This window comes from Melozone crissalis, unplaced genomic scaffold (assembly GCF_028551555.1).
Source record: "Melozone crissalis strain CALT ecotype California unplaced genomic scaffold, PUWL_Pcris_2 ptg000033l_1, whole genome shotgun sequence".
Lineage (NCBI taxonomy): Eukaryota > Metazoa > Chordata > Aves > Passeriformes > Passerellidae > Melozone > Melozone crissalis.
This window is the reverse complement of record NW_026535811.1, coordinates 2,775,647-2,801,563: the sequence shown is the minus strand read 5'-3', so window position 1 is coordinate 2,801,563 and position 25,917 is coordinate 2,775,647.

The following is a 25,917-nucleotide window of genomic DNA, read 5'->3' as shown; positions in this document are numbered from 1 at the left end:
CATGCTGCTTCCTCCTTCTTCTTCATGGGTTTGGGTGGCATTTTGTAATTGGGCAGAAAAGTCCCCATTGCAGCTCTGTGGGATCAATCATTGGGTTAAAAGGGAAAATAATCCAGATGTCAGTTCTTAATTGGATAGTTTAGTGTTAAAAAACCTCGTAACAAGAGATTGTTGGCCATTTTTGTGGTGCTTTTCCAGTGTGCTGAGCCTGGTGTGGACAGCGTGCAAAACTCTAGATAAGATAACAATAAACAAGAACCTGAGGACTGAAAAGAACCAGTGGGTTTCTTTCCTGACAGAAAACTGCTTCAGGAGTCTCCCCAGACAGGGGAGCCTCTTGGGAGAGCCCAGCCAGAGACACTCAGAAGTCAAGGGATCAGCAACAGGTACCCTGACAGGTTTCTAATAATAAAGTGCTTATCATGCCTTCTGATGATGGAATCTGTGTATCCCCCTTTGGCTGTCCCCAGTACCCCTAGAGTCATACCTGGAGCTCAGGTGGGTGCTCCATCCAGAATTCCATGTCCCAGCAGAGGTGCTGGCTGTGAGCAGCTCCCACAGGGCATCTCTGCCCCACACTGCAGTGCCTTCCCTTTGGGAACTCAGTGGGGTTTTACACCTCCCTGGGGCCCAGAGGGAAGGCAAGGCTCCAGCAAGACTGGCAAAGATGCAAAAGCAGTGCCCTGATGCTTTTCACCTCTACAGGCATGGGGCAGGATATGTGCTGCTGTCTGTATTGACACACAGTTGTGCAGGCATGTTTTCACTTGACTTAGATGTATTCCCTCTGGTGGTAGGACAACTTCCTAAAAGGAAATAGCATCTCTTTTGGACAGATGTCTGTCATTGTAATTAGAAGCCTTCGAGTGGTTAATGACAGTAGAAATGGTCAGAATCAAAATATTTAGGCTGCCTCCCATGTGTGTTCTAAATCAGGCTGAGCCCTTGCACAGAAATGTGAAATAAATAAGCAAACCCTCCCTGAGGGCTCGTGCACACACAGATAGGAAAACATTCTTATTAGGGGAAAGTAAACTGTGTTTGGTAAATCCAGAAACTGAATCCATACAGAATTAAAGCAGAAAATGCAGGTATCCCCCTTTGTAACATTAGCATGAGTCCACTGTTTCTTTTCCAGTCACACCCAGAATTGGGCCACAGTTTCCACCCTGCGCTCCTGATTTGAGACAACAACAACAATAACCACAGAAGGGTTTTACAAAGTTAAGATGCTTGATTTTAAGATCTCAGCTCTGCTGCTGTCTTGTTTTATCCCTCTCCACAAGGAACTCAGCTGGTGCCATTTCTTATCCTGGAATAATCTCTTCTGTGTCTTGCAGGGGCAGCACAATCTCTGTTAGCCAAGTCCCCAGCAGGAAGAGGGAAGAACATATTTATGGAGGCTCTGGAGCAGATTTATGGATTCTGGAGTATTTTCTTCACCCCAGACATCATTCCAGGCAAGCACTTTTCCCTCTCCAAGCCCCTCTCATTACCCAGGACTCCCTTTCAATACTAGATTTGTATTAGTCAGTGCTTATGCAACTCTCCAAGTGTTACAGGAGAAGGGAGAATTCTTTGCCAGCTATAAATCTGGGATGTGGACACACATGATGGTAATAGCCCATCACATGAGCTAATTAGTAGGTGATTACTTTAACCTGGAAGGAAAACATACTACAAAAACTTCTTTGTATTCCACTTGTTCCCATCATGCATTAAACCTGACCTAGGTTACTTCCATTTATTTTTTTTCTTTTTTGCTCTGAGATTTTAGGAGGATTTTATCCTGGATTTGCTAAGTCTGCTTTATTGTTTTTCCATATCTTATTTCAAAAGGTGACCTGACACAGGATTCAGTTCATCAGTTAATGATTAAAAACCAGGCTTCTCTCCAATCAAAAATACATAAGTTCTGTAAATGAGGTTTATTCTGATCTCTTTTATGGGAGAGTTGTTTATGCAAGCTCCTCTAGCCTTGATACTGAATTCAGATTGCCTGGAATTACCTGCAAAGCTTGAATTAACACAATAGAAACCTTTTCACCTAACAAGTGAATTTTTTTTGGTTCAGGGTTACTCCTCAGCTACAGTTATAGAAGGCTGAACAATTTTGGTGTTTTATGTCTTTATTTCTCATCATATCTTCTTCAAAGCTTGAGCAGCAGTGGCTCTCATGCTGCCAGAGAGGATTTGGGCAGGCTGGTCATCAGGTCACTGATGAAAATCCAGAACTGCTGAGCCATGAGCAGGCAAATTGCTTTTGTCCTACATGCCATACTCTGACTTCACACCTCTCTTCTTGTCATGGTTGAAATGTGGCCTGAACAGGTAACAAATCTCCCCATGGGGGAGATTTATGCAGTTTCTACTAGAAAAATTATTTCCTGTGTACTCATCCCTTGAAAATCTGATATCTCCATGTTTGTGACAGAGCAAGGGGCTTGGGTTTCTTTTTTTCCTGTTGGAGTTGAGCAATGGAATTTTCTGTTTTGATGAAAATGCACAGGTTTTGAAGCTGCACCTGCATGCAGCTAAGGTTTCTGTCTGTTTTTGAAGAGTTCATCCTGCAGCCAACCCCCAGCCAGCTCTGGTTCCTGTTTCATTCAGGACTTGAACACTCCAGTCCTAATTCTTCAGTTCCTTAAATTTCATCCAGGCATTTACACCTGTGGGAAGTGGGTTTAACAGGCTTTGCAGCTCTGGTTTTATGCCTTTCTTTGTACTTTTCCCAATAGAAATAATACTAGAACAGTAAAAGCAATGGAATAAATGTCTAGGAGAGATGGGATGCAATAGGAAACCAAGATGTGATTAATTTTTTAAAATCAAGATCTATTCAATCTGATTTCTAGGTTCTATTCACTTGGTAAGGGAATAGAATAGATGAAAAGATTTTTGAAAATCCATTACAGAGAGGAAAATCAAGGACTGTACCTGCTGACAGGGGGTTTGATTTGCAGGCAGCCATGGTGTGCGCCATGTGCCAGGAGTTGTGGTGAGTTTGGTCAAAGTTTGAATGTCAGGAGGGAATAGCAGGACAGCCTGAGTTCTGCAGTCAGCTGAACTCAGCTGTCAGGCTGGTGTAGGAGAGCATTTATCCTTCCCTGTCTATCCTCAGGTGCTCTGAAATCTAAGATAAAACTCCTGTTTTCTCGCATCTTAGGGAGCTCATGCTGTCTTTCTTCACAGCATAAAAATCGAGCAGAACACGTGAAGTTGGAATAATTAGAGACTTCTTAGCAGCAAGTTGTGGCTCTTGGCATCAGTATTATTGGAGAATATGTACCCATATTGCTCCCATGATACATTTCCAGTGCTGCTCCTGGGGCTTAGGCAGTTGGCACACTTAAAAGAAGTTATTTGTGATAGGGAATTCTCCCCCTGGTTCTCACACTCTCACTGCAGCTGAACTGATATAATTAGCATTTTAAATAAGGCAGTGCTTCAACAGAATTATTTTGGTTAAGATGACCCTGTGGAGGGAGATCAGTTTATGCTTTATGCTCTCATGGCAGCCTGCCTCACCTGGAAGGCTGAGGTCTGAGGCTTCTGGTGGACTTCAGGGACCTCTTCAAACAGAAGTGGGCTATGGCAATTTCATCTTGAAATTAATAACATTTGAATAAGCAGTGTCAAGGACTGCACTGCTCAGGGGAAAGGTGCACTCTCCAGGTCATCCTAACACTGCAGAAATAATTCAGTGCCACAACTGGCAGCCAGAAGTGGAGCAGCAGTGATAAGGTACTGATCAAGATAAATGTCTGATTTAGGAAGCTGATGGGAGTGCCCAGAACCCTGTCCTGTATAAAGCAGAGTTCTGCAAGAACAAATTGTATATTTCCTCAGTGGAAGCTGACAGAACTTCTGTCTGCTTTTGTCCAGGCCTGCTGGAGCACACAGCCATGCCCCAGCCCCATCTGGCTGTGTGCTCTGAGGATGGAGTTTGTAGCATCCACAGTAGGACCATGCTGAGATAAAACTTTAACAAGGTAATCTAGCTCTGAGTTTAACTGGGAAGAGCTGATGTATTCCTGCACTGCTTTAATGGAGATTTGAGCCAAAGGGGTGTACTTGGAGTCTTGCCGTGTGTCCTAAAAGTCAGACACTTTTAGGAGAGACATTGTGACATGAACACCACCTTCTTCTTGACTCCAAAGCAAGTTGAGCAGCCAGCTGAAAGTCCTAAGGTGTCTGAATGTACCACTTGGTCAATGGATGAATGGCTGTTGAAGATGAGACCTGTTCATGCCTAATTAGAGCCCTGCCCGCTGTGCCTGCATGGCTGAGGCCTTGTGAGACCCGAGAACATCTGGTGCTCATCAAGCTGGGAGCTTTTAGCTGATGAGGAGCATGCACTGCTCGTGTGTCTGCGAGGCAGATGGCAAGAAGTGATGGTAGCAAAGCTCCTCTGGGAGCCCTTCTGGGTTAAGGGAAGTGTGTCAGAGTTGGATTCTGAGCACTGCAGGCCATGTTAGCTGCAGGAACTTTCTGCCCAGTAAAATGTTTCCTGAGGCAAACTGCGTCTGAACAAAATAGACTTTTGAGATAGCTTGTTTTGGTCCTGCCTCGATGAGATGGCTGGCATGGATATCCACAGAAATGGCTCTGATGTCATTTTCTGCAAGGGACTGAAACACTGGAGCAGGGAACCTTAGCCTTTTCTCCAGCACGTTCAAGAGAGTGGTTGTGATTAAAATAATGAATGAAGGAAAAAGAGCTTGGACTTCCATTGTAGTAATGTTCTGTATTTCACCAGACCCATTAATGCATTGAGCTCCAGATCTGTTTCTGCTGGAGTGCAAGAAGCAGACCTTTCACTAGCTGCAGGCAGTCCTGGCTCCCTGGAGCTTTGATAAGCAGAGAGGAAAGACTCAAAGTTCAGCATCTGGGGAAAGAAGCCCAGATTCCTTTTCTGGTGAAAAATAGCAGTGAAGCAGCATTGTTCCTGTGTTTGCACCGGCTCGTGGAAGTCACACAATATTCCCCTTGCACAGCATCATTTTGCCTGTGTGTCCTCTCAACCTGACTCTTGCAGCTGCCTGGCCCAAGTCCCAGCCCTTCAGCAGGAGCAGAATGCTGCAGTCTGCCCTTGTCTGTGTGTCAGGAAACGTGAGCATCAGCCTTGTTCTCTAACAATTGTGTTGGCTCCCATCTGCTTTAGAATCCAGCTCCCCTGCTCTGTTTAAAAACTCCATTTGACAATCTGGATATTAGCACAAAGATGCTGCTCAGCCTGCTCTCAAAAACGAAATGCAAAGAGAGGAAAGAATTTTGTTGAAATATATTAGTGAATATTACAAGCTGGAACTTGTTTCAGCCACTGTGTTCTCCATGCATCTGACAAAAACAGTGCCTGGCTTATCTATTACACAAAACCCCTGTGATCAAAATGTATTTCAGCTGCTGGAAACCATTGTAATTTTCCTACTGCTCACTATTTACACCAGGAGAATGAATCCTAATTAATTTTTGTTATGTACTTACTGCGATTGCTCAGCTTTCTCAGGGGAAGATCAAGGTCAAGAATCAGAGTTTGTGGAAGGATTTGCTTTTCTTGAGCTGCTTTCCAAAGGTTTTCATTGCACCTGGAATTTGTCAGCCATATCCTCTTGGGCTGTGTGGAGCGAGCATTATGCATGAACTTTTGGAGCTAGTGAAAGAGGATGCTCCAGGATTAGAGTCTTAAGCAGTCCCCCAGGCTTTTCTTCCTGTTCCCTTTTCCCTTCAGACCCCTCCCAGGTCTGACCTGCATTTCTGTGGCAGAGATGTTGGTTTGGAGATAGGCTGTGTAGTTAAAATGTGAGTATCTTCTGAGACAAAATTCACAGCTTTGCCCTGATCAGGTGAGATTAAAACTCTACAGCTCCACTAAACTTAAAAATATTTATAGCTTTCTCCTTTTGGCCCAGAGACCATCTTATCTAAAACAGATGGGAGCTTATCCTTGTCTTTAAAATTTGTTATTCCTAAATTTTATGCTTATAAATAAGCTATCAGAATTTAATGAAATTAACCCCTTTTTAATAATGGAATCTATCCTACAGAGTAGTAAGAAATAAAACTTTCCATTAGTCTTATTTGATGAATAGATTAATTCTTCTAACACATTGAAGTGAGTTTGGAGGAGGGGGTGTTTTGGTTATGATCTTTGGTTTTCCTTTATTTTCTTTTCTTTTCAATAACATTGGGGTATTTAAATCTTGGACTGCTTGGAGAACAGAAGTTTAACTTCTTATTTGGCATAGAATTCAAACAGGGGGTAACACTGTCAGAGTCTGGAGGTGGATAAAACATTTCCCAGATTTTATAGAGAGCTTGAACTTGGGCTTCTGATTTCACTCATTCCAAGGGAAGAAGCCAGACAAGAAGTTATATGCATAGAAATATTGAAGATGTATTAAAATATTTGTATGGCTCTCATCACTAGTTTCTGAGTGAATAGGTTTGGACCTGGATTTCAGCTGCAGTCAAGAGTCTGGATCAATGCTTTAATTTAGGGCCATCTTTCATTCTAAATGGCTTCTGTGGGTTTATGACCCTGCTTGTTTCTTTTATTTTTTTTTTTTCCATTGGAAACTCAAGACATTTCAGACACTTCAGGCAGCACAATGATTTAAATTGGCAAAATATAGCAGAGTTGTTTGCAGATAATGAACCTGTGGATATCATGGGGAGCTGACACCTGTGATTGTCAGCCTTGACCTCCAACCATTTTTGCTCTAAGTAAAATCTTTGTGAAAGCTTTGCCTAGTCGAAGATCTCCAAGGAAAGACCAAAACATAAGTATATTATTAGTGAATGCACCATGAAAGCTTAAAAAAAATATTTATTTCTAATTATAAAAAAAGGAAATATATATACATGCCATTTTAAGCTTCAGGATAAATTGCCTGGGGTTATGGGAAAATCTGAAAAGGCAAAAAGTTCTGTGTTGCTTCCTGACATTTGAGCAAACAGGTTTTTGCAGCTGTGTGTAATTACAAGAAGTTAGAGGACTGTTTATTTAACAATGATATATTTATACATTTACTAGGAAATACAGCATTAGTCAGAGAGGCATTAAAATATCTGTTAAGCTATCCATTATAATATCTGCAAACTGAGCCCTTAAGAAATAGCATTCTTCCGTAGTATTCTTCCACACAGTCATTTTTCAGTTTCCTGTAAACACAGCTAGAAAGGCATAATCCAAGGGGGAAGTTCATGGAGGTTCACACAGAAACAGAGATATGCACCTCTAAAGTTTATTTCTCTCTCTGATATAAGTGTAACACCTGTTTGCATGTCAGGACTTCAGGATTTTGGTGTGTTTGTGTCATTTATGTTGGGAAATTGTACTATCTCCATTCCCCATGGGGAAAACTGAGCTCTGGCCTGATAAATTCAAAAGGCAGAGGGCAGATTTAGATGCCCAGGCCCAAGACTGGCCTGCACATTTAGTCCTGCAGCCACATTTGCAAGTGAAGATTTTTTGTTCTTGTGGGGTAGTGCATGTCCCGAGTGACCTGTGCTGTGTTATGGAAGATGAATTTGCTGTTGTGCATTCCCTCTGTGGCCTGGCTCCCCCCAGCACTCAGCCAGGGTTTATCTGTTGGAATCAGCTCCATGTGGAGTGCAGTGACAGCCTCAGAACTCGTGAGAAAATATGTGGAGAAGGAGTGGATGGTGACACAACTCTGGTTTGCACAACAGTCCCGTGCTAAAGTGCCTTTGATGGTGATGTGATGCAGTCCCTTCCCCAGGGGACCATAACCCATGTGCTGTAGATGTGCTTTTCTTGAAAAAGCTGCCCCAGCTCACAGTTGATGTATTGAAAATTTCCATCCCTCCTTTAAAAGTTAAAGAGCCCAGGGAGCTGCAGCCAGTGTTTCAAAGTCACAGGCTAGCATCCTATGCATTCATATTGAAACCAGAAGATGGAATTTACTTTTAATATTTTTCTTGGGTGATCTATCTTTTTTCTTCATCTTCTTGAATTAATTTAGTGGTGCTGAAAAGTTCTGAAATTATTTCCTGGACTAGATTAATTATTTAAGACAATGGGAGTTGTTTAGTTGACTTCACTGTGAATTAGAACAAGTCATTTATTTAAAGGCAAGATGCAGCACGAACAAGCAGTGAAGTCAACTCTCCATTCTCTTGTTCCTCCAACAAGACACACTTGTGAGCTCAGCTTTGACCTCTGATCATGAAAACAGATTGTTCTCCAGATCTCTTCATTTTATGGTGATTTGAGCAGAGGTTACTGGTGATGATATGCGCACCTTCCAACTGAAAACTGCATTAATGTAATGAAATCTTCTCTACAAGTTTTATCAAATGAAAACCAGAGTGTATCATGGAGTATTTAGAATAGATTTCTTTTTTTTTTATGGTTTGAAGGAGTTATATGGTGTGATGTTTATAATCACAGAAAACTGGAATAATTTAGGTTGCAAAAGACCCCTTAGATCATCAAGTCCCCCCAGCACTGCCAAGTCCACCAATTTAATAATGCTTATATTGTTTCCTTTTGGGCAAGCCTGAGCTGTAGATTTTAGAGGTGGGGAGCAAAACAGAGGCTGTGATCAAAAATGAGAACAGTGGGATGAATTTGTTTTACTGCAGCATTTTATTCTCAGTCCTGCAGTGCATCTAGCCCCTCCATCAGTAACACATTTTGTGTGGGTGGAGAAGGCAGCACTTCACCTGACATACAGCTAATAATACACAGTAATAACCTTATTTCTGATTTCTTTTGATGCCAGCAGTTGTGGTTAGAAAAACAGCACTGAACGATGCTGTGACACCAGAGGGGAGAAAACCCAACCCCTGACTCTTTCTTTTGCTCTTATTCTTTTAGGTTTTGCTAAGGAGTTTTGAAAAACAAATTGGAGTCAGTTTTATGGGGTATCTTTAAGAGTATGCCTTAAGGTTTTGCCTCTTTCTGCTGTGGCAAATGTTATTGGGAGGGGACACACCAGAACAGTCCTAACTTCCCAGTGACCTCAAGTTTCATCTTATTCACTTTGTGCTTCACCTTATTCACTTTGTGCTTCGTCTTACTCATTTATTCAGTGTCTTGTGCAAACATGGTTGAAATCACACAAGGAGGTTACTTAAATGACGTGTTCTGCCTTAAAACTCTCTGCTTATTCTCCTTAATTACAAACATTAGGATGCCTCATTCAATGACTACCCTTGCCCTGCAAATCAACCTGAATCCGATTTTAAACTCTCCAGCATTGTTAATATGATGTTAATTTTATTTTTTAAAAATAATATGTTAATTTTGATTGGACTTGATGATCTTGAAGGTCTCTTCCAACCTCTGTCATTCTGTGAATTCTGTGGATTTTCATAGCGTTAAGAATATTTTGATCTCACTCTGCCTCAGGAGATGATTTTCATCACTGGTCTAGTCCTTCCCCCACTGAAGTTACAAATAGGCTTCCATTAAATTCAAGTGCAGACAGAATTTAATCCTTTTCAAAGAAGCACCTGGTTTGTAGACAGGAGAGCTGCCTGGACCCTCAGATGGGAAATTACAATTGAGATTTTAGTTTGCTAATAAACCTCTCTGGCTACAATAACCCAGAGGACAGTCTGCATTTCAGTCTTAATGGTAAGGGGGGAGGTTCAGCTCCCTACTTACCTGATGCTTAAATCTTCTGCAAAATGAATTTTTTTGTCACTTTTAAAAGCAGGAATGCTGTTTTGTAACTCTTTCTTCTCTTTATTGCTCCCATCTCTGCATTCAGTGCAGAAAAATACTTCTGTATAATGACTCCAATCTTCTCACAGTAGTCCTAAATTGACTTTTTATTATTTCTCTGTGTTTTCCTGGCTGTATACAGAAAATGGGAATGTTGTGAGGTTACCCTGCTGATAGAACTATTTCTCTAAAGATGTATTTTTACAATACATTTTCTGGATCCACACCCCAAATTCACAAGGAGGGCATATTAAATGGACTCTTCCTGTAGATTCCAATGATCTTTAAAATCATGGACAATCTTAACTTTTCAATCCTCTTTGGTACCCAGTGCTCCTGCACCTTTTAAAAACAGTTAACATTATTATTATTGCTTGATCTTGCTGCTTCTTTCTGGCTATTTTAATTCTGAGATCAGTCATGTGTGCTCCACAACTTCCCTGTAAGGACAGGGGATGAGTTTTGCAATTGGCATGTTGTGATGAGACCATTTGGGACACTAATGAATATATTCAACAGGCTGGGGGAGATGAGAACTGTTTTGGATTTGTCTGAAGACATCTTTGGAGCCATTCAGTGAAAACAAAACAAAATAAGGGGGGAAAAAATTGTTTTCAGCGCTTCAGTTGCGACATTGTTTGCTTCAAAATGAAATGCTTCAGTTTTAGGTGACTTAAACTTCAGGCCCAGTTCCAGAGAGAAACATCTTGATTTAGGAAAGAATATTTTAGCAAAACCTTTTAATTTTTTTTTGATGCACTGTTCCTTCTTTGTGTCTTTTTCCCTTCTGTGTGTCAAAGTTGTGGCACTGGGGCTGTAGGCTGACCTTTCCTGTTGGCCACTGCATTTTTTTGCATGGTTCAGGTTGCACTGTCCTCACATCACACCTAAGTGGAAGAAAGAGCATGGACAGTTTCCCTCAGCACCTTCACAGACCTTGAGTCCCATTTGAAGCCACCTCCAAATGAAATTAAGATAAAGGCTAACAAAAATTGCATTCAAGAAAATTATCCTGGAAGAGATTTAGAAATTCTTGGCTTGAGAATGTAACCCTACTGTAACTGTTGGAGATGAAGGGGTTAAAACTCTTCCGTGCTCATTTTTTGGTTTCTGATTCTGCCTCTGTGCAGGTCACTGAAGGCAGTAGGAGCACTTAACTGGGTAGAACAGTGGTTCCAGCTGCTGCAGCCCCTTCTAAAATCACCCCTCTGCAGCAGGATGGTTATAATTAACTGTCCTTTCTGGTCTTTGGGAAGATGCTCAAATAAAACCCCCAGCACCACACAAGAACAAAGGGCTATCAGTGGGGAATGCTGATGAATGCAGTTGCTGGTTCAACGGGGCACTTGTGGGAATTTGCCCAGGATTAATTTTGATTTCCCAGCACATTTGCAGGTGAAACACATTCTGAAGTGAAATAAGAGGTTAATCATGAGAAGGCAGCTGACTGCTCTAAGCAGCAGCCTTTTTCATCAATGCCTCTGATGCAAATAAAAACCCCAAACAGCCCTAAAACTAAATATAGCATGAAAGTCCTCAAAAGCCAGTCAATAAATAGTAATTATCTCTCACAGCTGGAAGCATGTTTTGCTTTGAGTGCAACCAACAAACTGTGCTTGACTGTGTGCTGATTATTTCAATCAGGTTATAAAGGAGAATGCTATTTTGGAGCCCGTCACTTGGAAGGTGTTCTTGTAAATGTGTTCTATTTCCAAACCCTTCCCTTCCTGCCCAAACTGCTGCAGACCTGGATGAGTGGCAAAGCCTGATTTGATCCCAAAGCTGGTTTGGGATTCAGACATTGCTGAAGGGCAGAACAGCCCCAAATCTCCTCCCTGAGCTTCCACTTGCTGGTCCTGGGCAGTAAAAAACCAGGCCTGCCATGTTTCATGGAACAGTGATTTTTATTTTAATTTTTTTTTCAGACACCTCATCAGCCCTGGAGACTGGCTTAAACTGTGAGATCCTGACAAACTGATCCTCAGGACTGGCTCTCTAAAGTGGTCAAACTGAAGGACAAGTTTGGATTAGCTCTCAGAATTACCATGTCAACAATCAGGTCAGGAAACAGAAATTTGTAATGTACCTGTGATACACTGTCCTCATTCCAGGCAGTGAAATTGTGTTGCCCTACCAAACATCCCAGAGTATGTATTGCACTACCATCCTATCCCTGGGCTGGTGTGGATAACTCCCATTTCAACAAGAGCCACATTTTTCAGTATCATCTTGCATTTCTTGGGACCTCTTTTAGAAACTACATTATCTTTGAGGCTTTGTTTTTGCCTGCTAGAATGATGGTTGTCCTCTGGAAAATAACATCTATTCTGATGTTCAGTCTCCATTTCTGACAGCATCTACATAGCCAATAGTTTTCTCAGTGCATAAATAAAATATTGCCAGGCTCTTGTAGATGGATGAGTACGGCATGTCTATACTTCAAACTGTCACAGGCCTCCCTGTGTGCAGCGTGCTGAGTTTTGAAAAAATACAATCTGAGGTGCTGCTGCAGCTTTTAGATGAATATTTCACATATTCTCATCTTCCTTTTTCCTAAATGGGCTGGTTGAAATTCTTACTTTGGTTTTGGTATCGCTGGTAAATGAGAGAAAGCAAAGAGGCTGCCAATTGTTTTAGTTATTAATTAAGCAGATCTCTCTTTTACTAGAACAACAGGCACAAGGAAGAAATTTTGAAGTCCCAGCAGGGATATTTTATGTTGTATGTTTTTTTTCAAACAACAGACTCTTTTTTTGGAAGCTATTTACATTTTCAGAACTAACATTATAGGATGCCAAATGTAGCTTTTCAAGTAAAAGGGTATAATTAAGAGGACTATGAGGTGGTGCCACTTACAGTGTGCACCTGAACTATCCTTGAGAACCATAAAAATTGCTCTATTTAAGTGGTTTTCCTTTTCCCTTTCCTTTTCCTTTCCTTCCTTTTTCCTTTTTCCTTTTTCCTTTTTCCTTTTTCCTTTTCCTTTTCCTTTTCCTTTTCCTTTTCCTTTTCCTTTTTTTTCTTCCCCCTTTTTCTTTCCTTCCCCCCCCCTCCCCCCTTTCCTTTGTTTTATTTTTCAGGATTCATATAAGGAATAGAATCTTGCTTTGTCAAAACCCCAGAGGAATAGGAATAGATAGAATTGGATGGCCACAGGTTTAGGTAGCCCTAAACATTGCAGAATTGTGATGAAGTTTGGAACAGTGCAGAAATTCATCCCAGTCCAACGAGGTTCTCCCGAGATCAGTGTGCAACAACACATCTCGGTGTCATTCAGATGCTCTCTCGAGGTTGCATTCCTGGCAGCTGCACACTTTGGCTGGTTTTTTTGTTTTTCCAACTGTATATGGACTTCTTTTGTTTCAAATTAATCTCTTGATTGGCTGCAGATGTACACCAAAATGTCCTTTGTTTCAGTGTACATTTTCAAGTGACTAATGATTAGTGCTGGTTGGAAACTTTTCCCTTGCAATGATTTGACAGACGTTTGTGGTTGCAGCAAAATTGATATTTTCTGTGGAAATAAATGCATCAATTTTGCCAAGGAGAAAAAAAACCAAAAAACTTTTTTTTTTTTTTTTTTGTCAAGTCATCCTGAAATCCATGGTGTATTTTAGGTCAGCTGGTTAAACAGCTCAAAGCTGTTGATTGTTTCAGGGCCCTACTTAAGACTTGTTTTTTACGACTGCTTGTATTTGTTGCTCCAGGCTCCATTAATCAGCCTTCATCCACCAGTATCTCTGGTTGGAGATGGCAGGAGAGCAATTGTTTTTTGAGACAAAAAACATCCCACAGAAAATTATGGATAAGAGCACAACTCCTGTGGGGGAAGTGCAAGAGCACCAAGTTTGCAGTTACAGCCTGGGAGGGGCTGGGGGGCTTTGTGTGCAGAATGGAGTTGTAAGAAACACAGTTTTCTTTGAAAAGTGTTTCTATCCAGTCCATAATTAGTAACTATTAATAATTTGATGTTATGTAGAATGAAAATCTTATTCATGATCCTCTTGTTATCATGTGTATTTTTAGCACTATATTTCTTTATGCAGAGGTGCTTTTGTGCTCAGCTTTAAGGCTTAAAAAAACCCAAACCCACAATAATAATAAACGCTTTTGCCTCTTTTAATTTGAATTTTGAGGATATTTTTATACAGCCTTTAAAATTCCCTCAAGGCTCATTTTTCAGTCCCCTGCCTACAAGTACAAAGGCTTGAAACCTAACCTTGCACTAAGCAAATACAACATCATTGAGTAATTGCTTGTTTTCAGGAACTGTGATTTTAAGGAAAAAAAAAGACCATTACAAGACTTTCACTGGTATATTGTGGACTGGGTAAATAAGGGATAACAATAGTGGAACTCTGATTTTTGAGCATGACCATAAGCCATTAAATGTTCACAAAAGTGAATAAATAAGCTGCCTAATGTTGTATTCCCCCATGACCTAAATAAAATCCTGACAAACATCATAGACATCCTCCCAGCTTCTTAAACATCTGTCCCAGCATCATGCAATTGGAGCATGGAGGAAACAGAAGGGATCCACTAACCAAATGTAATTCTTGTGAAACAGGGACATAGGGAGATGGGATTGGTAACTGAGCACATCCAGGATTTAATGTTATCTGAGTGCCCAGCCCATGCTTATGCAGGCACTTATAACCCCACTTAATTTCTACAGTATCACTCATTTGTGGGGGAGTTAGAAAAACCTCTCCTTTGCACCCAATAGTGTGCACACACAGGGGCTTTCACTTATTAAAGCCAATTTTACAATTAGAGAACACCCAGAATCTGTGAATTAGCCCCATAATGACAGGAACAGATGTCCCTTGCTGTTGAATGAGCAGCACAAAGCATCAGGGGCGTGCTGTGCAATGCTGCCTCACGCTTTCTGACAGCCAGCTCCACCTCCCTGAAGCCAGCCTGCTCCTTAGAAGCCTTTTCCCAGTGTTTGTCTGGCCAGAGGGCAGATTGCAGTGGTGACAGAAGGCAGCCCCACTGCAAATCCTGCCCCCTTCCACCCCCTGTCCCTAGGCTGCCAGAAACCCTGGCAGGCCCTGCTCATTGTAGTCATTCCCCTCCAGGGATGTGTCAAACAGAGAGAATCAGAGTTAATCCTCCTGAGGCTGCTCTTGGACCAAGCCACATACAGACCTAATCCTAATGACATCATTTTCTCTTGTCAAACATCATTTTGCTGGGGCAAGATGTTTATTTATGTCTCACAAGAATTGGATTTTTAATAAGTACTAGGTGAATTGAAGGCAGGGTTGTGGAAGGACTCTTGTTCCCACAACTGTGATGACAGAAAAATCACATGAAGGTTTGTACAGGAAGGGGGAAAGGTTTGAACAGGTCTATTTTACTGTGATTCCAAAGAGAAAAGTGGAAACATGAAAGTGAAAAAAGGGGGAACAGTCTACAGTTTCCAGGGCAGATATTGCTGCTGTTTTGGTGCTGGGAACCATCCTGTGGCTTTTGTGTATTCAATTAATGAGCAAGATAGGCTTGGGAGGGTTGAAATGTGATGTATAATATGGGCATGCACTGTTGGCTGCACATCACTAAAAATGTGTAAAGGGTGAGTTGATAGTTGGGATAGCTGAAATAACCTGGTGGAAAATCAGCCCTGCAGGTCAGGTTCTTCAGCATCCTCAACACCCCTGGAATGCTGCTGCAGAAGGATATTTCTATTTTTTCCCTTCCTCATGGCTTCACAGCAGAAAGTGTACAGGAAAATTACCCCCAAATATCATGTGACAGTTTGGTTCTGGGCAGCTTTTAATTGAGAGGTGTTAGGGTGTGAGAGATTCCAAGACATGGAACTGCCATTCCCAATCTGTTCACACAGTTACATGGATATGGGTAGGCTCATAATCCAGATCTACCTTTTGTGAGCAGGCCAGGGTCAAATTGCTTCCTTGATGCCCTGAAAAAGGCAGTAATATTTTTTTCAGGGTAATTTTTTTTTTGCAGCACTATGACATGTGATGGGAGGTGCTTGAGGTTTGCTGTCCATACAGACCCTGTTCCCCCTCTTGTTGGGCTCAGTTCAAGTGATTTTGTGAGGAAATAATTAAATCAAGTGAAAGCATCGTGTTCTCTAAAGGAACAGCATAAAGCCAGCACAGTATTTGCAAACCATATACTCTTGCTGAGCCTCCAGCTTGTTCAGAAGGGCTTTTCTGCTCTAATTCATCTGATGTGCTTTGGTGAAATCAAGCAGTTCTGTGCCTTAACAAGTGTTCCTGTGGACACAAACAGGGTGGCCTTGGATCACATGTGAGTTAAGAGGAACAATAGATTGTCTAAGATAGAAGCATTCTGATCCTGTCCATTGAGCTTCAAGCTCTGTGATTGGCAGTCATAATTAAAAGTCACCGTCTCCTCATTTCTTATTTGGAAAGCCCAGTTTCCCCTGCAGATCCTCAGTGCTGAATGGCTGGAACAAATCTTTTGAATCCAAGGGAAATGTGCAGGGATTTAGCCTGCCCAGGGTTAGGTTTTTTGCTGAGGCATGTCACTATAGGGACACTTGCAGCACACCTGTCCTTATCCCTGCTGCTGGGGGAAGAAAACTCAATTTTTCCTGCTGTCACATGGGTGTGCTTGGTGGGTGCATATAGAAGATCCTGGCTATTTTCAAACTGATTTACCCTGGGGACACTGCATCCTTGCAGCACACCTGTCCTTATCCCTGCTGCTGGGGGAAGAAAACTCAAATTTTCCTGGTGGCACACGGGTGTGTGCACACATAAGATCGTGGTTGTTTTCAAGCCGATTTACTTTATAATATATAGCATACACAGTTTGCATTCTAGTGTTGGGAATACACATGAGCCTCCAACCTGCTGACACTGCTACCAAACCCAGTTCTACATTTAATTTTACCGGAGCCGCTCTGGTCCCTCAGCATCGCTCCCTGCGAGCTCCGGCGGGCGGGATAAACGCGGCCCTTTTTGAGCGCTATTTTTACCCACCTTTAGCACAAACACCGATCAATCCCCCGTGTTTTGCTCGCAGTTTCAGGGGGTTTTCCACGGTGCGGGTGCCGTGTTCCAGGCGGCCCCACGAGAGGGCAGCCGGGTCCCGCCGCTCCCGGGCTCCCTGTCCCGGCTCGTTCCAATGGACTGGCCGGCTCCAGCTGCTCCATCCCATCCCGAAGAACGTCCCATCCTTCCTCTCGGGGCTCTAGCTGCTCACAGTGACCCCGAGATGTGTCACAAAGTCTCTTTTCCCAGCCCGACTGTCGAAGAAGAAGTCAGAGCTCTTCATTTCTCGGTCTCAAGGTTGTTTATTGTTTCTTATCTATAAAATTCTTTCTCCTGCCCTGCCGAGGTCCGCTCAGCAAGACAGTCAGAGCACTTTGTCTGCCCCGGGGCGGTGTTATCTTTTGTACTAAAAACTACGTGTACAATATTCACAATTACTTTCCAATACCTATCACCTATGTTGGACAGTGAGCTTCTACTCTAAACCAATCCAAAAGTGCCACCATCACAGCAGAAGATGGAGGCCAAGAAGAAGAAGGAGAAAGGCTGGACACACCCAGATTCCTCCATCTTGCCCCCTGAACCCCCATTCTAAAAAACCCCCAAAAATCTATTTTTCACCCCGTGACAAAATAATTATTATTCTACTTAGACTTTCGTGGCTTGCAGATGCTCATACAAGGTTGGTAATTTGCTCCATGGTTCATAATCAAAATCACAGGTGTCTTGGGCTCTGTGCTAGGGTCTCTGAGCCCCTGGCAGGGGTTCTGGCAATCCAGGACAGCCAGAGGGATGTCCTGAATTCCGACACTTCCCCAGGTGAGGAAGCACTGTTTGCATACCCACCTGCATCTCTGGGTGCTAAAATCCACCGCTGGTTGGTAGGAGACCAAAACTGGACAGGCTGCCCTACAGCAGCAGCTTGTTCTTGTGCGTGCCACAGCCCAAGGGCAGCAGCTCTCCTGTAAAGCTCAGAGGAATATTACAGTTTGCTAAGGCTAAAATAGGAAAAAAGCTCAGTCCCTTTGAATTTCTAAGTTTAAATTGTGTTTATTCTCATGTTATCAGGCAAAGAGTAAAGATTTGCCCGGTGGCTCTGTCATACACACTGTTGGTTATGGCAGTCACTCTGTAACTTTGAGTTTGGGTAATACATTTAAAAAAAATAAATATAAATTATAGATCCAGACATCTCTCATGAGAAGCTGTATATCAAATAATCCCAGCCCTCTACTTTTGGTTTGCTGTTTGTTTTTTTTCCCCCTCCTCTATCAGTGGTTGAAAAGCACAACTGCTGGAAGCAGAAAGAAGTCAGAAAGATTCACCAGATTGGAATATGCAAGATCCCTGTAATTTCTTTGGAAGGGATTGATGAAACCTCAGAGGAGCTGCCTAAAGGCCACAATCTTCATTAGCCATCAATCTGCTGTCAAAGTGTCACAGAAAGAAATGCCTGGATGAAGAGCCATAGAATGGTTTGGGTTGAAAGATATCTCTCCTCTCCCTCCCCCTCTCACCATCTTCCCAGGACTGATGCTCCTGCCCTCTGATCCTCCTTTCTGCCTTGGAATAGTATTTTACAAAGGAAGAATTGCTTCTTTAATATTCTTACTGGTTTGGGAATTTTTCATGGGTTTTTGTTGTTTTTCCTGTTGTGCTTTTTTGTTTCATTGGTTTGGGTTTGATTTTTCTTTTTTTCCCCACAGGGGATGTTTTTTAGATGGCCTACCTGGCCAAGATGAATGTCAAACCTGAGCACTGTAATGTGTTAGCTATGAGGAGAATCTAAGATGCTTTTTGTCTCAACAAAGAAACAAGTCATAAATCATAAGTAAGACACCTGCTGTTGCTTTTTCTGATCTTTTTTTTTCTTTTGCTTGAAGTTTTTGGAAAAAACCTGACAGTGACTTTAAAGCTTGGGGGGACTTTGTAACTTCAGAAAGAGGAAGGTAAACTTTGAGGCTATGATAAGGCTGCAGAAACACGGCAGAGAGTTTAAACAGTGAATATATTCACTGAAGGCAGGATTACACTAAATCTTCTATGTTTTTCCTGTGAGTTCCCTGAGCAAAGCCTGTCTTTCTTTGTGCTCTGTAGTGATTTGGGCAACACCAGAGGAAACCCAGCAGGGCTGGGACTGTTTGTGATCCTGTAATAAGCAAAATCAATAGCAAAACCCGGGATATTTCCAAAACTGGCATCTCCTCCTTCCCCTGACTAGGTTCTTTTCTTCTGTTTGTTTCTTCAGGGAAATTTCTAAGCCTATGTTTTTGCCATGGCATGCTGTCACTGTGGAAATTACTGGGATTTCAAATACCTGAAGATTATGGCTTTGGATAAAGAGGAAATAGTCTGCCGAGCAAACAGAACCTTTTGTGTTGGGAGCAGATGAGTGCAACGTGAGCTGAGGATGCAGAATCTGATTTGTGGTGGGAATTTTCCCAGCACTGGAAAGGCAGGAACTCGGGATATGGTCTCCAGGTCTGTTCCTGACCCAGCCCTAAGGATGATGGATATGGCAGGCCATGCCACAGTCATCTATTGTCTGCAAGTTTATTTAGAGGGAAAGAAGGAAGTGAAAGACATATAAATGATATCTGACATTTTCCCTTGAAAATGAAAAATATTTGAGATTACTGAGATTTGATTTCTTACATGAATTGCTGTTTTGCCTTCTATATTCTCCTTTTGTCTTTTTTACCAGACCTCCCTAGCTGAAAGTCTCTAGCAATTTTGTCAGAAGAAAAACTTTGAAAAAAATTACAAAAGTGTTCACATCTACATGCAAATGAAGGTGGTGAGAGTCAGTTGGCATGGAAATGAAGAAAACATGTTATCTGGAATAAATGCAAATATCTGTTTTAAATGCCAGCATTAACTATTTTGCCGCTGATCAAAAAATGAAAGAAAACTGAGATGCTCAATGGAGGAAGGAGGAAAATTTACATTAGCTCTTATCTTTGTGAAGCCAGTGAAAAATAACTTTAGATCTGAGTGGATAGATTCCCTGAGTTTTTGTTTTTGTTTCTTTATGGAGAATGGAGGAAGAGGAAGGAAAAATACTAGAGGAGAATGGTGTATCCTTTGGACTGAATAATCAGTGTTTGACACCGAGAATCTGAACACAGCATCCCAGCTCAACAGAGAAGCCAAAACCCTGACACTCCTAAATTCTCCTAAGAGTTCAGGAAACACCTTTCTCTCAGCTGAGACCAGAACTCAGAAACAAAAATCACATATTTAGCTGCAGCAGCACTTTAAGTGGGTGGATTGAAGGAAAAGATGGACTTGAATGATAAAAACTCCTTTCCAAGCTGAGAAAATAAAGTGTGTTGTGTTTGTTCTAAGATATTCCCATTGCATTCAGGTTACCACTGCATGGACAAGGCACTGGGGTAAAAAGTTTGGAGATGAGAAGATCTCAGCCATGATTCATGCTTTGTAGTACAGTGCAAGAATTAAAATAATTATGGTTTCTGAAAAAGAAATAAGCTCAAATAATGATTTGAATTCCCTTATTAAGCTTTGTTTTTAGGATATACCTCTCTACAATGGTTTTGGTTGCCTCTTGGGTTGCTATTTTGTTAATTAATCATAGTTTAGTTGGTTTTTGCTGTTATTATTATTATTTTTGTGGTTGCAAAACTTTGAAATATAACACAGTGAAGACTAATGAGCTGTTGTGAATAAGGTATGAAGGTTACTTGGTTTAAATCATATTTGGAAGAGTGAGTTTGGCTCATGAGCTGCTATGACCTGAATTTTCAGTAGATAGGGTTCATTTTAAGGTAGCATGAAAACTAAATGTTTTCTTTAATGCTGGCAAGATACTTGGTTTAATTTGCAAGAACCACCTCACTGCACTCTGAGAGAAAACTTTCTTCATTATGATCAAGATGTTTTTATTTTTAAAATTTATATATATGCAATAACCATGTGTGTTTATGTGCATTTAGAAGTTAAAATGTTATTTCTATTGTGAAAATTGGATTTGTTAAAACCCAAAAAAGTTCCAGTAGGCCATGAAAAAACAGTGCCCAGTAAAGAGCATCAAATACACATCAAGGACATGTTCTTGGATGAACTTTTTATGTGCTGCTCGTTGATCTTGCGCAAATTTCTGACAATTTGTGAAGCAGAAAACAGATGAGTTTCCTGCAGTCCTATGAGGTGTCATGGACCACAGCATTTCCTCTAATTACAGCTGAACATGTTGGTGCCTTGTGGTCAATGTGACTTAAAAAGGAGAAAATAGAGATGCCAGGTCTTTGTGCACAGTCATTAGGCTGTTGTATGAAGAGAGAATTATTTATGAGAACATGCTGCATCTCTGAAGTTATCAGAGGTCTTTGTTAAGAGTTGGGTTTGGTTTGTTTGTCTTTTTTTAATTCCTTTTTTTTCTAAAATGCTGCCAGGAAAGGAGATGTTCTGGTACATGGATAATGAGGCATTGCATCAAAATTATTTCTTAAACATAAGTAGTTACAATGAATATTTCCAAGAGTGGTGAGTTATCTGGAACACTTGATTTTTAAAACAACACCTTTCCCCACACACCCACAGAGTTGTACTCAAGAAAAATGCTGTGGTCCCACTTGTCTGTTTTACAAAAAACCCAGAATGCTGCCCTGAGTTTTCCTGACTTCAGGTTAGGATTTAGGAGCTTGCACAGCCTGCACTGCAACGAAAGAAGATAAATAAGAGAAACCTGCAGCTGCCTGTTCCAGCCAGCACTTTGTTTGTCTTTCCTGACCAGTGAGTAAAGTGCAAACTTCTGAGTTTTGTGAGAATGTATAAAGAGCATGCATGCTGCAATAAAAGCAGTTTGAAGCCCTCTGAAAATGGATGTGGCTTTGTATTGTCTCCATCTCAACCCTGACAGTCAGCACCTGGGGAGAGAGGGGCAGCAGAATCAGGTCAATCACTGGCATTTTTAGCAGAGGCGTCTAAAGGGCTTTTGAGGCACAATTCCCTCTTTTTGGGTCTGCAGCTGGCTTGGCTTGGTCTCAGCTGGAAAATATAGGGATGGATCTCATGTTAGGACTTGTCCTTGGAGGAAATTATTTTAAAAATCAAGGTATGATCACAGTTCAGAATCATTATTTTGTAATAAATTTTACATAGATGCTTGGCTTACATTTCATCTCATGCTAGTTTTGGATATAGATTAAATTAAATTAAATAGTGTGGAGGCAGGTTTGCTGTGCAGTAAGGGTGCCCATATGGTGAGTTACAGCCAAGATATTAGTTACAGCCATTCCCTAAAATTAGACAAACTCTTCCAGACCTTCTCTCCTGAGAATGGCAAAGCACACAGATCACCAGAGTTGTCCATCAGGCCCTTTCATTATTAATTTCTGACGCTATTAAAAATGTTTTATTTTTGATCATGAATTGAATGTGATGAGCTGAAAGCCATGATGAAACACATGGTCTGAACCTTCAAGCTGCTCACACACCCACTGAGGAAGAAAAATTCCTTTTACTGCAACCTGTGTGGGTAACATTCATCCTGAAAATGGCACAGCAGAAGTTCAGGTAGATGAAGAACTTGTTTATACTGTAGGTCTAAAACATATGAGGAATTGAAGGTTGTAATATAATCACAGGTAACTGCAGCTGATGGGAAAATCATTTACTCTTACATGGCAGCCCAGAGTGTCTATCAGAGAAAAAGATTGTGGTCTTTTTCCCATCAGAAATATTGAAACACATCAAAACAAACATTTCGTGTTGCTACTAAACACCTTCAAAAATGATTTTGAAGAGTCAGATGGGAGAGAGGAAATTTCTTTTTCTGTTTCTTTTTTCAAGGAAAAAATGCCTAAAGATAAAGGGATTTTTCATATTCTATTTCCCAACTAATTTCTATTTCAGACTTTTGCTTTTTCAGCCTTTCTTTTAAAAAAGAAGGACAAGTGAGTGGAAAGGAATAAACTATCATAAATATAACGTGAAAAATTGTAGGGTTTTCTTTCTGCAAAATGTGTTTGAACGACATTTTCAGAGGAAATCCAGTGGTATAATTTTCTTTTGACCTGTGGTCTCAACTGAATTTAAAATGTTGAATTCTTTGTTCATAAAATCAGAAGAATTAATCAAAATTTCTTTGCCTCATGCAACATGTGGAAGTCACACATTTCATCCTGTCAATTTTTCAGTTCTTCTAGCAGCTTGTATCGTGAGGCTTTGTGTATGTACAAAATTTCCTAACTGGTACATGTAGGTTACGTGTGTGTAGTGGTTTTTGTGTGCTTTTGTACAATTATAAAAGTGTCAAATCTGGATATCGAAATGAAATTCTTCTTGCTTTTAGTACTGAAAATATCCTGAGCTGATCCAATGTACAGGAACCATTTATCTGCGAGTCCTGGAAATTGGCAATGGTTTATCTGTTTATTATCTGGTTTTTTCTGTCACGCTCACCTTTTTTCTTTAAGGATAATAACTTCACTGGCAAACATTTTATGAGCAAAGGTTCCACAAAAGTGAACAGCTCCCATTTGCAGGAAGGTCTTTGGTTCTTATTTGCTGAACCTAGCAGTCTGAGTTACATCACGGCAAATTTAAAGCGAAAATGAATTTTTCTGTGGCAGATACAGCTGCTTTTGGCTGAGGGAACAAAATTCTTTAGAATTTCAAATGCCATTTAGTTGTCCGGAAACCTTTGCATAACTTGGTCTTTAGAAACTGGATTTCATACAAATTCTACGCATCATTTTCTCACTCAGTCTAAAATGCCTTGAGATCTTGATCCTTAATAAGTTGACATGCATATAGCAGTGAGATTGAGGATGGAAATAAAGTCACAAGTAAAATAATTGATACTACAGCAGGAGAGAGAGAGGTGAAGTTTCTGGCTGTATGGAAAGATAGGTTTTAATAAGGGAGCTTAAGAATGTCCTAGGGAGGGTATTTTACATGCTGAGAATAGCAACTAAAGACCTATATTTAGGAGCCCAACAGATTCCTGAGATGTAGCTCAGTAATTATTTTGCATGTTATTGCATGGTCAGAACCTTAGAAATGCATCTGATATTGGATGCTAGAAATGCCAGCTGTCACGCTGCAATAATAACTGTAATTAATTGTCACTGCTGTTTCTCTACTGACCTCAGAGCACTTTGTGAAGATCACCAGTGTTGCTGTCCCAACTGGGAAAATGTCCTTTTTTTAAAGAAGCCAAGTTCTGCAGCTTTTTGCTGTAGTTCTTAACCTGCACAGTTTGATTTCAGCTTTTTCTTCTGCTGCAGAACTTTTTCTGCCCATCCCTCCTTACCCTCTCATGAATGAATTCAGCCCTTTTTGACCCTCAGTGCCATTTTATCTGCTCTGTGATTAGGATATTTTTACAGTATCCAGGCTTAAGGAATGCCAAGTCTGATGCCTGTGGTCAGACAAGCAATGTTCAGGCCTGGGTAAATATCCTGGCACAGATGGGAGTGCTTTCCTAATTTCCATCTGAGAGCATTAAGTGGGATGAAAGGAGAAGATTCAGTGAAGTTAGCTGTGGGGAGTGACACATTTAAACTGCAGAACCTACTGTCATTTTTATCGGCTGCTGAGTGTGAAAAAAGAGAATTATTATCTATAGAATCAGAACCATCAGAAGTGAAGCATTTAAGTGGATCTGTATAAAAATCATACAATATTTATGTTGATATAATTTGCTCCTATCAGAGTTTAATTTTTTTCTTTTATAATGAAATGAAGATAGTATAAATACTTTTCCTTCTGTCCAATGAAATTCAACACAGTCTAATTTTACAGGTGGTTTTTTTTGGCCATTAAATACAGTTAAATACAATTTATGAGGATTTTCAAGAGGATTTCTTTCCCCCAGCTGTGATTTCTCAGCTTGAATGGACTAGTTAGTCTCTGGAAGTGTTCAGGAGTCTACCTGGAAGATCAAAACAATCAATCTTTTTATACTGCTTGACATCCCAAAACTTGTCCCTCAAGGCAGGCTTTTCTTCAGTTATGATGGGAACTCCTCTGTTCCTCAATATCATACATTGAGGATTTATTGCCATCATTTTGTCTGTTATTTTTTTGTGGTTAACAGTGTTTATAGCTACCTCAGTGCCCACCTCTTTGCTCTCCAGAATAACTTACCCTTTCAATTCACTTTCCTGATACTGTAGAAGACCTTTCCAGTAGAATAACTGGCCTGTTGAGGACCCAGACACAAAATTAATAATGATGTTTTTGCTCAAAGCAGGTGCTGGTTTTCAGTGCTACCTCTCCAGCTCAACACACATATCCTGTTAATTTACACAATTTAAATATTTGTACTGCACACTGTTAATTTTTTAAATTGATTAGGGACACAGGTGAGGTAAAAATGCTGTCAAAAATTTTCATTAATCCTCTTTTGTTTGGCACCACCTGTTCTTTTGGTGTGTTTAGCATTTCTGAAAAGTGTCAGATAAGTGGTGTGGAGTTTTCCAGATGCTCCCAAACCCTCCTGACAATGTTTTTCCCAGCTCTTATTGCAGAGTTTGCTTGCTGAATGGCTTGTTTATAGGGAAGAGGTTTAGGAGCAAGGCAAAAGGATATCTGGATTTTCTCAGCTGAGACTCCAGGTTAAGCTGAAGTGAATTCTAACAGAAATAATTATTACCATAATCTCCAAGTGTTAAATAGTGGTCTGAGAGAGATCTGTCTTCAAGCAAGCCATTGAATCCACCTTGAAAAACCAGTAATTCTTACAACAATTTAGGGAAAAAAATCTCAGTTTTGTACTTTGAAGTGACAAATAGGTCAGGAAACAGAATCTCATGATGTTGTGTGACATAATATATTGATCCAACCTCAGAGGAATTTGTTCTGGCCAGAAAGCAACAGCCAATTTGTCTGGGAAAAGAAGAACATTTACTAGGATTAGGAGAATACACAAATGGGGGGAAAATACTATATTTCTGGAGCAGATTTGATGCCAAGTATTTATTCAGAGTTTTCTTTAAAATTTCAGAGCAACTATCAAATTACTCCTCAATTCCAATTTGGATAGCTGTTATCCCTGGTGGACAGCACAGTTTAGAAGCCATGATGTGCAGTGAAAGAGAATTTGTGATCAGTTTGCCCCAGTTCCTAGCAGCACTATGGACACCCAAGATTTTATATAAAACCAGGTGAGGTTTAATCATCTCTTTGCCGATGTAACTGTCCTGGTTTGCTGTTCTAAAATCCCATTAATTTCTTGTCCAGAACTTTACCAAATTAAAA